We start from the raw sequence: 14,411 nt of genomic DNA, 5'->3' as shown, positions 1-14,411 counted from the left end.
CCTAGAAATTTTTAAATATCGCAAAAACAATTATTTCTAACAATTTCTGCTTTATTTATTTTGTATTTAATTTAATTATAACTGACTTTCAATTTCTTTACAAAATAAATAATAAATTAGGAAGTGTATTTTTAAGCATAAAAATGCTAAATTATTTAATTACTGGCAGTCATAATATCCCCTTACAACATTTCTCCATATTAATTACAAGAGAATTTAAAGAACACGCACTTTTTTTTTTTTATTTTCTCCGCAGCAACTCATTTAATAAAAATTTACATAAACACATGTTTTTGTATACAAAAGATTAACTTTTTATACTTCTTTTTCGACTGCGATACCTGCTATGCTGTAGAGTGCAATAACCCTACAGTTAATCGGCAGATCGACCGCACAGCATTAATTTATGCGCGAATCCCAATGTGTGACAAATGAGCAAAGTTGAAGTGATTTTATTGTATTATTTTTTATCACTTATGTTTTATATGTATAGTTTGTTTGCATGTATTTATGTTGGGTCGCTCGCTGCTAACAAACCGAAGATTAATGGCAAAAAAAACTTGCAAACGGTGAAACGCAAATTTCACTAAATCAGAAAATTAAATAATCTCTACAAAAAAAGCAACAGATAAAAAAATAGAAAAAAGTTGGCAGTTGCCGGCGTTTGACCCGCGGCTAGAAGAATTTCGGCCAATGACATTACGATACAAGTAAGCGCGACGAACCGTGAAGTTGGCACACAAAGGAGGGAAAACAGATAATAAAAATATAAACTGTAAAAATAAAATCTATAAAATAAAAATAAAAACAATAAAATATAAGAAACAATTATTTAAGTGCCAATTTAAGTCATCTATTAATGAAAAAAAATGTTAAGCGCACATTACCGATTTATTTCCTTTATTTATTTTATTGTCTGAATTTATTATATTTCCAACCATATAAAATAATTACGCGAAACGTCAGTGCACCAAAATCGCCTCCAATACAGCAATTGCAATAAGTAGATAAATGCAGTCGCAGCAGCGCAGCACTGCCGCCGGATATACACGTAGCAGCGACGCGTCGCAGCGCACACTCAACACAGAGCGTTTGAGTGAGAGGCGCAGTCGTTAATTGGCGATAAACGAAATACAGTGCGCGCCGCAATACAAAAGAAAGCAAACAAATAAGAAACCGAAGAAGATGTAGAAGCGTAAAAAATCAAACCAAGTGGAAGAAAGCGAAATACAGCACAAAGCGTAGCGCAAAGAGCAACAACGCAAACGGCATGAAAGGCAACAGACAGAGCGCGCCGGAGAGACACCAGAAAATCAATTCATGTGACGGCAACGTCGGCAGCGACCGCAAACGACGTCAACAACTCACTGCGGCGTGCTAGCTGGCGCAGCGTCAAATGTGACGTACAGATTGTATATAAAGTGCTGTGCTTAATGTAAAGCACATAAAATTAGCATTTATTAAAATGAATTTTATTAGCTTAAGCTTCAATATAATATATATTACTGACGATTTTATGTTGACGACTGCTTGCCTAAAGCAGATGATAAATTCTAATAATTGCGTAGATTAGTTATAAAATAATTTTATATATGCACATGTAAATGCATATTAGCCAATTAGCAGTGCATACGTGCACAAACACAATGAAACGCGCACAGGAATGCAATCAAGCAACCAGTTTATTATAGAATTTTTCCAGCCGGACGGACCACATTGTTGACTAACCGGCTACATAGTATTATGAAAGTAGGAAAAACAAAAATTTACCTTTTGTTTTTATGCTGCGTTTACAACTCCTTTCGTTTGGTTTTCCGCTCGCTGCTGTTACACTGCTTTATTAATTTTGCTTTATGTGTATTCCTCAAACGGCGTCAGACGTGAAAAATAGTGCACACAAATCTCAATAAGAATCCAACTAAATTCAAAAAGGTTTATTACACACACACAAACAAGCACAAAACAATTATCCTTTTAGTAGTTGTTAATAGGCGTTTAGAATCTGATTTTTGTACACTTTACACTTATCCTTTTTTAAGCAAAAATTCACTGCACTTGCAATTTTTAACAAATTTTTACCCAATTATATTGTGCGCGCACTAAAAATTCTGTATTGCTTGGCCGACTGGCGAAATTGCAGCAAAACACACTTAAAATATATACGCTTTCAATTCTTATTTGTTGTTTTTAGTTACTTCCTGAATTTACAAGCCGCCGACAGTGAGAAAATTAGCAGACATAAACGCTGCCGTGCTGCACAAACAATTTTACCGCAAAATTGCTAATTTTATTGGTAAACTCGTTATTCTATTTAAATACAGTGTATTTTGTTGCAAATGCCTTTTGCTAATTTCTTTCAATTATTTTGCTTCGCAAGACTTATAAGTATTTAACTTTGCGTTTGGTTGGCCGCTACTTGTTCACAATCGAATTTTTCACAAACCTTTTCTGCCGCTAAGTAAACGCGTTGCTTTTTAACTTTACACTTACACTTCTGTTTTGGTTTATTACCGTTTGCACAGTTCGCAATACAACTACTTTAATGTATTGTAATCTATTGTGTTATAATTCAAGAATAAATTACTTTTTCAAGAAATTCGCTTTGAAATTATCCGCTGCGCGTTGCAAACGATTTGAACACCACCATTAAATTTTTATGAGTGAATTTGCCAGTTGGACCAGCACCGTTGTTTGGCCGTGTTCGCTCGCTGTCGTCGTCGTTGCTTTCGTGGCCGTCATTCGATTTTTCGCTACTTCATTTCATATTGCTCTTTGTGCGTCCAACGAGCGCCGCGTTTCTGGTGTGTGCTCTTTTCAACACACTTGGCGTTCGTAGGCGGCTTGTTGTCTGTGGTATGCGGTGGTACTGCACGCACAAACTCTCAGCTGTTGTCAAAGAGGGAGGTAGAAGAGCGCGTATATGAGTTGACACGGCGATTGAGTGGTGCAGTGAGTGTAGTGCTTTCGATTTGAGTGGAATTGTATTTGAGTGCATTGGCGTAGTGCTGCGCTGTTCGGCGCAGGCAATGCAACTAGAATTTTTCCGAGTGGAATATATACATATCTATGTGTTAGAACGTGGCAGTGTAACAGAGTTGCATTCGTTCGTAGGCCGGATGCTTGTGACTACGCTTTCATAAAATTGAAATTCGTTTAAATTTATAACAAATGTGTAATAAAAATAAATTTTAATATAAAGTGGGTCACCCACTACTTCAGCCATCATAAGGACGGATTCCACGAAAATCCATAGAAGTCGGGTCCATTCAGACCTACCTCTACGGATATAGCTTCTAGCGTCTGCTTTTAAATGTGAAGTGGCGATTCATTTGAGACGTTTGTCGATCACGTAGGAACGTTAAATGTCCCCAAAGATACGATCTCTAAGCCAATGGTAGGCACGGATCGGTAGTTCTTGGCATTTCCAGCTTAAACATAAATGACGTTTTCCGAGATTGCACTTAAGAAGCGTGATTAAACGCATTTATTTGAAGTTTAAAGCCTTTACCTCTTAAAATCAAGTCTGATTAAAGAGATCATATTTGAAGCTGTGGACTAAAAACTAGAGGCAGACAAGTTTCGAAAATAATTTTTAGAAATGCGTCCGAATTGGCACTTCTTAACCGAAGTAGGAACACCATCCGTTCCAGTTACCTAATCCCGCCGGATGAGGAAATCTGCGGAAAGGCTTGCTGTAAGAACTATTTCAATCAGCTAGACTTATGATTGCTCAAAATGTTGTTGTTGTGCGAATACAATTAGTCCTATTATGGTCAGCAGTTGTTCAATTCTGATTTACATTTATCCAGCTCCTTGTAATCTCCTGGTAGCCATATCCTCCTCGCGGATGTTGACTGGGCAATGGCCGACACGGCTTAATATCTAGACTTGTTCCTTCAGTAGGTCTTGGTGGTGCGAGCAGATGGTATCTACCTAAGGCAGAGGTAGGTATATATTCTCCTCTTCCTGGTAACTTTGGGATAAAGGTGCCCTAAAAACAAAACTCAATATGGAGGACAAACTGGAAGAAAATCAGGTTGGAATATCAAGCCAAACGTCGGTGAGAAAAATGGTTGCTACCACTGGCGGGCCCGCTTTGCAACGTAGATGTGCTACAGACTTTGAAGACTTTGGTCCCGAAAGCGTTGGAATCGTCAACACTTTGGACGAGGATGCTTTGCTACGTTAAGGACTAGGCCGAAGTCCACGAAAGGATTAGCTGCAAGTCCAACCGGATGAAGCAGGAATAGGAAAGTTTGGCTTGGACTACAGCTAAAAAGGGGAAGGCTGAGCATACTTTGCAGCGCGCCGCAATTCACGTAAACGGATCCGAGTTTCGCAAACAGGATCAGGGAACTGAATTTGGTCAGGAATTTTACTCAGCAGAAGATTTGGATAGCACTTGGACTTAGTTCTAAAAGCCTAGCTACGCAGGTATTAAGGTTCAGGACCGCTTGTGGTCCAAAGCAGTTAGGCTTCTTGGTAAAAGGAGAAACCTCCAAAGTAGCTATACCCCTAATTTATGCCTACACGAGTTTAGAAAGATTATTTCCTTTTACAGCTGCACATAAAACGCACATATGCACATACATGTGTATAGAGTAAATAAAGAAATGCTTCTTGTATACAAATCTGAGTCAATGTAGCTGCGCCTGCATGTACATATGTATAAGTTACATATAAGCACATACATATGTATGTACGTATGCATTTGTAAATGCACTTGCAATTTCTTCTTCTTAAACGTTTTTTCTTTTCAGGTCAAGCGTTTTGCGCTTCAGTAGCACCGAGCTTTAGAGATGTTGGCGTTGAAAGCGCGTAATACTCATTAAAAGGCACAAAGTGTGAAAGCATGCACATCACACATACCAACATACATACACAGTTGTGTATGCTTTGTAGAAGTGTGCATTTTCACACATAAACTGCATATGTATGGGTGTAAGTATGTAAAAAAAAAAAAAAAAGTATGTAAAGTTGTTCGTGTAGTGTATTAATTTAAAAATTATTTACTGCCAACAGCCAAACCGCCAATTGCATACAGCCGGGCAGGCAGGCAAGCAACAACCTTCAGGCCTAACGTTGCAGTAGAAAATTACAAAAACAACAGCAACAACAAAAAACAGTGCTCAATAGAAATGGAAGCAGAATGCACTGCTGTCGCTGCAGCAGCGAGTGTTATAGTTGTTGTTGTTTTACATTATTGTTGTTGCATTATTGTTGTGGTTGTTGTTTTCATCTTTTTTGTTGTTATTGTTATAATATTTTGTTGTTTTTACATACCAGCTTTTTGGTGTTGTTTTTATATTTTTGGTTGTTGTTGTAACAATTTTGCTGCTGTTGTTGTTGCCACTGCCAAGTTGTTTTTGCATTTGCAGTTGTAATTACTCATGTTACAATTACATTCATATACGAACATGCCTTGGCTGCCTGGCACTTATTATCGCTGTTGCGGCCGCTGCTGCTGCTGCCGCGCCGCATACGCACACTCATCTATCAACCAAAAAGAGATTAATAATAATTTAATTAAAAGCGGAAATTTAACGCAATGAAAATGAGATGAAAATGTGCAGCGGCAAGCGAGCCAGCGCCACTCAGTTGTTGTATGGAAATGTGTGCGTGTGTGTAACGCAGACCGCTTAACGTCGACATCAGCATATCAGCTTCACTGCTATTTGTGCTTATTATTATTATTGTTGTTGTTATTTTTTAGTAATGCATTTAACGTGTTTATTGCGTGGATTCTTATTTTCGCTACTCATGTTACCGTTTACCGATTGTTTTTCCTTGTAGTTGTTGTTGCATTTGTTCAATATTTTATTAATGCATTTTCGCTTGGTTTTATTCTTGTATTTATTTGCGTATTTATTTTACTTTTAATTCTTACTTCGGCTGACTACAACATTTTTATAAATCGACTGATTTCGCTTTTGTTTGTGAATTTTCATTTGCGTTTTTCCATCTGCATTTGCATTCTTTAGCGTGTATAAAAAGGCAACCAACAACAACTATGGCAAAGCAAAATTGAATAACATTTAATTAAATTTCCTCTTATCGCCGTTGAAAAGGATATGCAGCGCACTAATACACAGTTACTCGGCAGGACTATATGAAGCTGGCAAACGTTGTTTTTGTTGTTGCTGTAATTGTATAGTATATGTTGAGAGGCGAGCTCGTTTATAACGGGTGACAATCGTATATAACTACTTCTTACTAAAACGCTTGACTTGAAAACTTTTACTATTTTAGCTCTAGGTGGCAACCCTGTTTCACTATATTATGTAATTAGTGATCACTGACTACAGACACAGACCAATGTGTTTATAGCTTAATTTATGTATATAAATATCTCTCTCTCTCTCTCTCTCTTTCCCTCTCTCTCTCGTTCTCTCCCTTATAAAGTTTTCTTACTCTCCGGCTTCTATTCCTGGCCTGTGTCCGGACTTCCATCATAAATAAATAGTATTAATAGATCTTTTAAGACTAAAATTAGAGAACAACAAAAAATTTTTAGAAATCATATTTTAGTACTTCCATCGAACTCGGGCTCGAATGTCGATGTTGAAAATGATATAAATTTTCATTTTCTGTGATCTTGAAACTCTACTTTAAACACTACAAACACAAACAAAGTGGCTATGAAGGGAGAAGGGAAGAAGAAAACAAGCAAGAAGAAGACTTTCAAGGAAGCCGTACACGAGTATATTTAGACACAATAGAAGCCATTCTTACTGAATGAGGAATGCTGTAGCAAATGTTCACTTGCTCAAGGTCTAAAGGTGCTTTCAACTAACTTTGCTTCGAATATATGTATTTATAAAATCAACAACTAAGCAGACCCAGAAATTAAGACCCTTAACAGCGACATTTTTCTTAAAATTTAGGTTAAGAGGTCGATCTTAACAGTGTTCTCTCTTGGACAGCTTAGAACGCCGGTCCGATGTGTTACTTGAAACTACTATATAGTAGGTCATAAGACCATCACAAATCGGCAAATCGAGCGCATCACAAATTTGTTCAGACGGCCAATGTTAGTTACGGCTGTGTCTTCTGGTTCTCTAGAGGTAAGGCTACAACGAGGTGTTTCATCCTCAGTCTTGCAAATGCCCTAGAACCATCTTAAAAACATTTTCGAGGATTGAAAAAGCTGTATATAAGACGAGAATCGTAAGCTCAGTACCTTGAAGTCTTTATTTGGTGGAAGAGCCTGGGTATAAGAGAAGTAAAGAATGACAAAGTATACTATTAGGCGCTTTCGTGCCTATGCCTATTAAAACAGTTCAGGAGATTCATTGAAATACATAGAGCACTATACTAACTCTATACATTGTATTATCAAACTTTTTTCCTGCCTTGCCTTTCACTTTTTTTTTTAGCATGACTTTAGCTTGGCTTAAGCTACCTAAGCTCCAACGAAAAGATCGATAGTTCTTCCTATGAGTTTTTTAAGTCTTCCTGTAAAGGTACTTTGTTTCTGACCCAACCTGTGAATATACTAAAAATAATCTATATTCAAAATGGACGCAGGAAACTGAGTGCAGCTACAGCGCTGACGCATTGATGTGGCTGGAAACTACGCGCTAGCCTTATTACGCACTTCCGGTGTTTTCACTTTGAAAAACGAAACGAAAAAATATGAATAAATATGAAAAAGGGTATAAGCAAGGACGTCATTGACTTCGGCAATGGCGTAGGCAAAGTGCTCAACGGTATCATGACGGATGACAGTTGGTTTCCAACAGTATTATCCGAAGGATTTTGGAAAGTTGAGCTCTAGAGGGAATATTGGTAATCGGTATTCATGAGAATCATTTCAAGGGTTTTGGGCGAGCAGAGCTTGAGAGAGAGAGTCGTAAACATTGACGTTTTTACCTGTATCATTCCAAGGGATTTGGAGAAATGGGCTCTAGAGAAAAAGTCGTTAACATTGAGAAAACAAGAGTTTTGGGGGAGTGAAGCTTGAGAGAGAGTCTTAAATATTGACAGTTAGTTTTTACCAGCATCATAACAAGGGTTTTGGAGATTAGGGCTAGTGAAAGAGAAACAATTTGGTGTTAATTTATGATGGATTCTGTGTTGAGACTAAATGATTGTGAGTCAATTGGTATAGCTTATTTTAGTAAGTAAAAATAGTAGGGAACCTCTGTCATACAACATTTTTTTGCAAGTGATTAAGGAAACAGCGCCAAAGCCTCTAGACTTACGTGGCATTGTGTGAACGAGTATAGTTTTCAAATGATTACGCGTAAAGTAAAAAAGGAAACAGAAAAAGCGAATGGCATTTTTTTCGCTGCTACTCAATTAACTTATTCAAGTTTTTTTTTCAATTAACTTTACTGTTCAGCTAAATGCTGCCAACTAAATTTTTTTATAACGCCTTTTCATTTTCGTATTTTTTAAGCTCTCCATTTCACTAATAATTGCTTGTGATGCAAATTTATTAAAAATTATATGTACACAGTTGTAAATATATATATGTACTTGTTATGCTTTCACACAACTGTATCTATAAACTTATAGCATTTTGTTGCATGTTAGAAATATCCGCAGGGATTAGTTACATAATTCATTTAAGGACATTTTCAATTATGCCGAGTATCTGCATGTATTTTTTTCATAAATATGTTTAGCATTGCTAGAGGCTGTGGAAAATTGGTTTTTTTATTATTAATTTAAATGGCATATAAATTTGTGTAAACGAGTGCTTGGTTATTGAATGTTTTGGCAAATAATAATTATTAATCCTTTTGCGACTTGTTGCAAACGCTTTAAATGTTTTTCACTTAATCCCCAAAGGTCAAATAATTGAGTTTGTCGGATTTTTTTTTCTGATGCTATATGATAAGCATATGATTAAGCGAATAATTAACTAATACCAGAATAGCTTTAGCAGCAACTGAGGTCTCCATTTCCTACACTCTCTTTGAAAAATTGGGCCCAGGTGAAACTCCAGGTGTTTCCAGCAGTGCTCTTACGGCAGGCCAAACAAATTATTGGAACTTCTGTAAAATTATAGCAATTTTAAAACAACTAACGGATTCATGGCTTTTGTAGCGCTAGTTAAGAGTCTCGAAAACTAATATACTGGCGAAAGAATGTGATCTCTTCAAGATATATGCTTAGTAACTATAAGCTTGAGGAAAATTATTTTGAAGGAAAGTTAATATCTGGCAGTTAGTTAAAGAATTTTCAAAGTAAAATATTCAGAGATATTGAACAAACTCGGTTTAGGAACACCTAACTAGTTTCTAATAGAGAAACAACGATAAATAGTGAGGTTCGGATAGGTTAGGTAAAGAGATTGGTTTTAAGAGGGAACGCCGGTCCGTTGTGGTACCTAAAACTCCTAAATACTGGAGGATAAGACCTATAAATAGCACTGTTAATGAATTTTAGATAGTTTTTGTAAGCGCTATCGGGGAACATTTTGTTCATAATTGCGTGTAAACATGGTGAAGTCTTGTTTCTACTATCCATAGAAGTTGTATAGATGTCAATCTCACGTAGAAGGTTTGTTGAACCAAGCTGATTATTTCTTCAACTGACTTGGGAGCCAAGTGTTTTTGGATGAACTCATTGGAAACCAAATACGTTAAGTAAACTATTTTTTTACCAACTCTATTAACTTAGCTACCCTTTAAACTAATATTGAAATAGGCAGTCCGTGCACAAAGTGATCAGAATCGGTTGACCATACAAAAAGCTCTCGTTGGATCTAGGATTATCATTGTGGCCGGCATATATTTTATACAGTATTATAAATTATATTCTAAAGAAAAACCCAAAGCGATAATATATTGGTACACTAAAGTCATTTTCTTAAACCCTTTTTTATATATAGAACGCGGTCTAGGTACCTTTCAGCCACGCTGCCAGCCAAAATCATGTGAAACGCAATGTTTACAACTTTACTCAAGCACTGCTGGCATAATTTTAATTAATAAAAGCCTTTTACAACTTGTTGTTTTTAATTAAAAAATATTTGATTGCCGCTAAGAAATGGGCTGTCACAAGCAAACACACACACATACATATATACATAGGTATGCAAGTACCAAAAACACTTTGAAAATGTCACATTGCTGTGACAGCTGACAATTTCGCTTGGCAACTGCGAATAGTACAATGTGCACCTGAAAACTGACAACTATGTGTGCGCACCGAGCAAAGCCAACCTCAACGCCATAAATGTGCGCAGCAGTCGCCGGTGCAACACACACAGGCACACACATACACGTTCTACTCGTAAATGACGCGTTTTAATGAGCGATACCGCAAAATTTTGGTCAAAATTGTCAAAATGCCACAAATGTTGCAATGAAATGGGGATTTATGCGCATTAAGTGCCAATAGAGTTGCCAGACCTTAAACGAAAACTACAAGTCAAACAAAAAAAACAAAAAAATCGAGGAACCGAAGCTTTAATACCCTTCACAGTTTCGTTTCTTATGGCACAAAAAGATGTTAAGAGCTGTTTGCTGCTGTTGGATCAGTTTGTATGGCAACTCTATGCTATACCGGACCGATCCGCACAATATGTTGGGAGATTATAGGATTGCATCGGCAAATAATTTATGCCGAATTTCGTAAAGATATCTTTTCAAATAAAAGGGTTTTTTTTATACAAGAATTTGATTCGGATCCATCAGTTTATATGACAGCTATATGCTATAGTGGTTCGACCTGAACAATTTCTACGGAAATCGTAGCATTTCTTTGGAAAATAGTCTGTGCCAAATTTCGTAAAGTTATCTTGACAAATAAAAAAGTTTTCCATACAGGAACTTGATAGGACAGCTTGTACGGCAATTAAATCCCATAGTGGTTCGATATCGGTTTCGAAAAATGATCCTTCATCTTCTTAGCTTGTTAGGATTAGGCGCTCCAACATTTCTTTCCGCGCATTAAAAACTTCGTGTCAAACCTAATATACCCTGTTCAGGGTATAATCATAAGAAACGCCACAGGAACGCTGGTCCGCGCGCTCAGCCACCGCAAAATGTAATTTATTTCGGCGGCTATAACTCGCTGAGAACCTTTTCGCTTTTTGTTCATTTGTTTGCTGGCCCGGGGCGCACGCTTTTCACCGCTCGACCTGCCGTGGCAATAAATTCAACAATTAATTGGCAACACTGTTTGTCTTACCATAATATTTCATAGGGCCAGGCGGCGCGTTGTGCGCCTTAAAATGGCGGCGTAGAAGACGCACACACACACATGCACACAGCCAGCTATACACAGGCGCCGCTGTGTGGCAGCAACGTGGCACTCACGCCAACGAGTTGCATGGCTGTACGCGTATTATGGCCGTGGGCCATAGCCATTTTCGTTGTTGTTTTTGCATTTACTGCATCATGCCGCGGCGCGGTAGCTTCCGTGCTGCCACACGCCACGCCGTGTGCTGCATGCATGAGGAATGTTGAATGTTGCACGTTGCCGTCGTAAAAATGAAAGTTTTTAATAATTCCGTTATGTTTGGTTGTTGCAACTTTCAGCATAATTTAATAAAAATGTAGCATTTCTCACGCGACAAAAATATGGCGAAAAAATTGAGGCAAATAAATGTTGCATTTAGTTGTGGCATGCACGCAGTTGCGTGTGTGTGGGTGTGCGACACAAAACACGGTTGCGCAAAATCGAATGACAATATGGTTGACGCTCTTTTTCTCTTTCCGCAATTCCTTATTCAAGCAGATTATGCATTGAATCAATAATGAGTTGCCGGCTTTAGTGCCCTTCGAGCCGCTGATTGGCCATTAATGCTATTAAAAGTTAATATAAATTGTGGGAAATGGAAGCAAAATAATTGCACTACATTAAACTGCATTTGCCGCTACGCCTGGGCTGCTGTTGTCCTGCAGCAATTTACAGCTTATTTGCTTGTAATTATGGAGGATGCGCTGAGGCAGTTGCTTTGAAAATCCATGCAGCTTTCGGTATTACCCTCATACAGGTTACATGGAAACGGTTACTGTCAAAGCGACCTTGTGGTATACCCAAGATACCTTTTCTCCCTAACCACCCCGACCTTCTGATGAAGTTCATCAGGTACGAAAAGGTTTATCTGTGAAAACCCCGAGACGTGGTCAAGAAACCCTCGGCCGATAGTTGCGATTCCTTTCCTATATAAAGTCTTACATTCGCGTGGAAGATATTTTGTAGTCTCCTGCTCTTCTACCTCTTTCCGGTGTCTCTCTCTTTTGGAGTCTAAATGAAGCGTTCAGCCTGTTCTGGCTAGTTCATCTGCTTCACAGTTCTTAGGAATATTATTATGTCCTATAACTTCTGTAGCATATTCGGAAAATACTTAAATAGCTTCCTATTTTAAGTTCGAAAAGTGCTTTCTCATATAAAGGTTACATAAACCTGACCGTTGCATCTCATAACCAGAGAGCGTGAAATGTAAACTCACTGCTTATAAATTAATCCAGTTACTCGAAAAGTAATCTCTGAGCGCATGTCTTTAGAGTGCCGGTACCCCAATGCTCTTTCCGAAAAGCGAGGAAAACTTTGCCGCAACGGTGAACTTTCTGGCTAAGTCTTAGATAAGACATTACAATAACCTCTGCATACTTTGAGCTTTACCTTTTATCTGTAGCTTGCTTAAAGCATTGGGAAATAATGCCTTCATTCTTCTACTTGTGATATCTTCTTCATCGAGCGTAATAATCAGGATATAAATGCTCAACTCAAGCATTTCAACCGTAAATGCGCTCTTTTACTACACAGATTGGCCGACAGCTATATGGCTCACTCAATTGGAAGAAATCTAATTTTGAGTAGGTGTTCTTCTATTCAAATTTAATTTCTGTCTTCTATTGTTACATGTTATGTATATAACTCTTTCCAACTATTAAACTTTTTTTCAGAATGGGTGCTTTAAAGCAGCTGTGAGTGCTTAAAACTCATTTCCGCGCTTTCGAACGCTAATCTCTTGCAAATCTCTTTGGTAAACTTTTTACTGTGAATCAGTTTTGTAACAATTACTTTTTTGGTTATCATACAGACGCGGCAGCCGAGCACTGGCAGTATGGAAAAGAATATTTATTATGGCTTAGAAAGCCGCTCACCTAAGTTGCAGGCAATAACGAAGTGGTGATTGTATATTACAGTGTATGAAGCGTCTTCGGAGGTGTCTAAAACCTGTAGCGCCCCCCATATTGTTGGGGAAAGTCGGCCTAATATTTCGCAAAGCTTTAATTACTTGCATAAATTTGTTTCTATGTAAGTCATGCCAGCAACCGAGCTCGCTCGTGACTCCCTTTCAATTAATCCCTCGAAGTATTTTAATTATTGCAAAAGAAATTCGATTCGTATCAGCATTTTGTAGCAAAGCGCTCACCAATTTTCCATATTTAAGGTGAAAGCAGAAAAGTAATTTGCCAAATTTTGTATGTATCCTTGGAAAGTTTGCACTTTTCGGCTGCTTTTTTATACCCTGAACGGTATGCCACAATGAAAGAAGACAGCATCGGAGTCCCTAAAAAGTTTATATGCAAATGATCAGTCAGTACATAATTGGCCTCAGTTTTTGAGATATTGATCTGAAAATTTGCACAAATCCTTTTTTCCTCCCGAAGCTGCTCATTTATTGGAACTGTCGATATTGTACTACTGTAGGATATAGCTGATCGATGAATATAAAGATTGTATAGAGACAACTTTTTTTATTTATTTAAATAACTTCACGAAGTTTAGCACGGATTATAGTCTAGAGCAAAGTTACAATCTGCGATCAAATTTTTCGAATCGGACCACTATAGCATATAGCTGTCCTACAAACCGACCGACCAACATCAAGTTCTAAACCACCAAACTCAAGATAAAATTTTTATATATTTTTATGCTATAAAAATTGCAACTGTGAAGGGAATTATAGCCGCGTTGCAAGTTAAGCTAACATATTTTCTTTTTTTTTTTTTTGTGTTTTGCCAATGCTTCGAAGCTTTGGTTGAAAAAGTTTAAATTCGGAGCTACTAATGAAGGAGTCAGCGGCGATAAGAAAGCCAAAATAGCAAGAACACTGCAACTGACAACGAATGAGTATTTAATGAGCGCATGAACACGTGCGTGCAGCGCGTGGGGGCGGCGAGGAGTACGAAAAAATCTGCGCGCATTTAAATTCAATGAGCTTTTTAAGGCATGTGTGGTGTGTGTGTGTGCTTTTAGGTTATCCGGGTACTTCAACTAACTAATGTTTTCTATTGAATTGAGTTTATGTGTGTGTGAGTGGTAGCGCTTCACCTGCATGCAATGTTAGGCGCCCGAGCGTTTCCGCAACGCAACCGACAAACTTACACCGAAGTCAACCAACTCAAACAGTCAGCTGTCGACGAAGTTCGGTTTTTGTCTTTTTCCGCCATTGTTGATGTAGTTTTTTTGTTGTTACTGCTGTTTGTTGGCAGATAAGA

General features: G+C 37.8%; 1 protein-coding gene across 13 annotated transcripts in view; it reads right to left on the bottom strand.

Moving 5' to 3' along the window:
• Positions 1-14,411, bottom strand: part of LOC120779182 (poly(rC)-binding protein 3) — a 252,098-nt gene that overhangs the window by 145,854 nt on the left and 91,833 nt on the right. For 7 of the 13 annotated variants that reach the window (XM_040111441.1, XM_040111442.1, XM_040111438.1 and 4 more), the window contains exon 1: positions 1,771-1,918. The exons of 2 other annotated variants lie outside the window; for them this stretch is intronic. The gene's annotated coding sequence lies outside the window, so the exon portion shown is untranslated. 4 more of the 13 variants (XM_040111432.1, XM_040111433.1, XM_040111436.1 and 1 more) reach the window with 4 other exon arrangements.

This window comes from Bactrocera tryoni, chromosome 5, assembly GCF_016617805.1.
Source record: "Bactrocera tryoni isolate S06 chromosome 5, CSIRO_BtryS06_freeze2, whole genome shotgun sequence".
NCBI lineage: Eukaryota > Metazoa > Arthropoda > Insecta > Diptera > Tephritidae > Bactrocera > Bactrocera tryoni.
Note: the sequence above shows the minus strand (reverse complement) of the source record. Positions and strands in the feature narration are given on the sequence as shown.